The sequence below is a fragment of the Terrapene carolina genome, unplaced genomic scaffold (assembly GCF_002925995.2).
Source record: "Terrapene carolina triunguis isolate 2854851 unplaced genomic scaffold, T_m_triunguis-2.0 Scaffold926, whole genome shotgun sequence".
NCBI lineage: Eukaryota > Metazoa > Chordata > Testudines > Emydidae > Terrapene > Terrapene triunguis.
Window position 1 is genome coordinate 6,515,742 of NW_020665277.1, and position 2,731 is coordinate 6,518,472.

General features: G+C 60.4%; 1 protein-coding gene across 1 annotated transcript in view; it reads right to left on the reverse strand.

Annotated features, from left to right (window-relative positions):
• PLEKHG3 (pleckstrin homology and RhoGEF domain containing G3) overlaps positions 1 to 147 on the reverse strand; it is a 39,429-nt gene extending 39,282 nt beyond the window's left edge. The window contains exon 1 of the mRNA XM_026661108.1: positions 71 to 147. The gene's annotated coding sequence lies outside the window, so the exon portion shown is untranslated. The remainder of the gene's footprint in view (positions 1 to 70) is intronic.
• Positions 148 to 2,731: the final 2,584 nt, after the last annotated feature.

Here is a 2,731-nt window from a genome sequence, read left to right on the forward strand (position 1 = left end):
GAACCCTGCTGGGCACAGCTGAGACCCCGCAGCCCCTGCGCTCCGGAGCGGGAGCGGCCCCGCCACTCACCAGCTCCCCGTGACAGCTCGGCGGTCCCCGCTCCCCGCCGTGGCCAGCCCCAGCCCCGCGGGAAGTGCAGCGCGGACTCTCGCAGGCTGCAGGGAGGGCGGCGGAGGCGGAGAGCAGCCCCGGCCCCACCCCAGCCCGCCCGCCGGCGGCTAGTGATTACCGCGCAGCTGCGCCGCCGCGCCCACAGCAAGCCAGGCCGGCCAGGAGCGCGCTCCTCTGCCGGGGCCCTTTGGCCTGGGAACGAGGGAACGGAGCCCCGCTGTGCCAGAGGGAGGCCCTCCCTGGCCTGCCACAATCCACGCAGGCACGGTGGGGAAACTGAGGCAAAGGAGTGGGGGACCTGCCACAGTTACCGAGCAGGACAGCAACTAGAACCCACGTATCCTGAGTCCCTGCCCACGAGACTGTCACTCTGTTACTGGGGTTAGGGGGGGTTGGTTCCTAGCCAAGGGCTGCTGGGGGTACCAGGGCTGCCCAGAGGATTCAGGGGGCCCGGGGCAAAGCAATTTCGGGGGGCCCTTGGATTAAAAAAAAAGTTGCAATACTATAGAATACTATATTCTTGTGGGGCCTGGGGCAAATTGCCCCACTTGCCCCCCCTCTGGGCGGCCCTGGGGGGTACAGGGCCCAAGAGCCTGGCCAATGCAGCTGGGTAGAACAGAATAGCAGCAGGGGGAAGAGTCACAGCCACTGCCCCAGCTTGTCCTGGAATATCTCTTCCCTCCCTCCCCCCACGCACCCAACAACCACCACCACCATCTTGTCCCAGGGGTGTTCCCCCTGGGGGCTGTGCCCCAGGTGAGGAGGAGAGGTACAGCAATGCTGCTCCAGGAGGCAGGGGTTGCAGAGGAGAAGGCTCTTGCACCAGAGACTGAGACCCATCGTAGAAAAAATCAAACTGGAAATAAGATGCATATTTTTAACAGCAAGATGGATTCCCCCCTGCCCCATGACAGATTCCCTGTGCACCTTGTGTCTGTGCTGTCCCAGCCCGCCCAGCTCTCCAGTCATCCCAGAAAATCACAATAGCCAAGACCTGAATTTCTAGTGTGAAAAAGGTAGACACACACCCTTATGTTTAACAAACAAACAAACAAAGGTTCAGGCTTTCCCTATGCGAAGCAAGGCAAACAGATGTTTTCCCTTTGCAGGTCACCTTTAAGTGACTGCCCAAGGTCACCCAGTGAATCTGCACTGCTAGAGGGGGCGGGCAGACTTACAGAGGGGGGCTTCACCCTTATCTACTGCTGAGCCCAATGGAGAAACCTGCTCCAAGGAACACCATGGGACAGCACTTCTGAAAGCCTGCCCCAGGGGTCCTGCTCAGAGCTAGAGCATGCTTAGTTGCTCTGTGGGTGCTCTAGGCACTGAGGGGCTGGAGCATGCTCACTGAAGGCAGAATCTTTGGAGAGTTTGGCAGCCCAACGCTAACAAGTTGCTGCTGAGCAGGTGCAAACTGAGCTATTCGGAGGGCTGTAACTTGGACATATTTGGGTGAATTTTTGTGAGAACAGCAAAAGGCACATCCCTGATTCCAGGGCCAAATGTCCAGTCCCTGCTTTAGAGCACGGCAGCGCTAGAGCTCAATAAAGCAGGTGTACAGGTTTTTTTAACGTGGCAAAACAATGTATTTTTCCCCTTCTCTTGAAACCTTCCCCCCAAACTCCGCCAGAGGGAGACGCCGGGTCTGGGAGGGTCTGCCCTGACCAGTTACAGCATGGCAAAGTCAGAAGCACATGAAAACAGGATCTTATCATGGGAAGTGTCTGACAACCTTAATGCCGGGGACGCCATTGGCCCCAGACCACGCTTCAGGACAGGCATTCATTCAGATTGCCTGACACTTCCCTCTATAGAGGCTGTGGAGGGTTATGGGAGTGGGGGAGGAGCAGAGGCCAGGGGGGAGCTAGGTGGGGCAGGATGGGGCATGACAAGTCCCTGCCCCACCGTGGAGGCCTGTGCATTGGGGGCAGGCACTGCCCGGGGCGAATGCTATCTGATTTAGGGCAGGCTGGGGGATGCAGGGCATCGTGGCCTGTGCTGTGTTTGAGCCATGAACCTGTCCCTGCCCAGGGCCCTGCCTGCTGGTGCCCCAGCCCCTCCCCCCACAGAGCACCCAGACTGTGACCCATGCCCTGCTCAGGGCCCATGGGGGTGGCTTAGCAGCTGGTAACAAGGGATTGGCCCATGGCAGGGCCCCTTTCTACAGGGGTCCTGGCCAGACGGGGTTATGGGGGATCCTCTGAGAGCCCCAGCCACTATCCTGTGGGGGAGAGCAGCTCTGAGCCCTGGGGACATGCCCTTGGTGCCATGTGGTGCCCAAGGTGGTGTACAAGGCTCAGTGGTGCCATGCAGTGACTAAGGTGGTGTATGTGGCTCAGTGGGTCCCTTGGTGCCGCAGGCAGTGGGAGTGAACCTGCATGGAATCGGGGGAAGGGGCAGGCAGCCAAGGGGGAGCAGTGAGGGAGGGCGGGTGGCCCATGGGGAAGGAGGAGCTGGGGGGGGCCATGAGGAGTGGAGGTGGGTGTGGGATGGAAGGGGCTGAGAAGGAGGCTCATGGGGAAGTGGGGAGATGCGGGTGGAAGGGAAGAAGTGGGTGGCCAGTGGGAGGCAGTGAGGAGGGGGAAGGGAGAGGGGTTGGTCCAGGGGATGCAGTGGGGG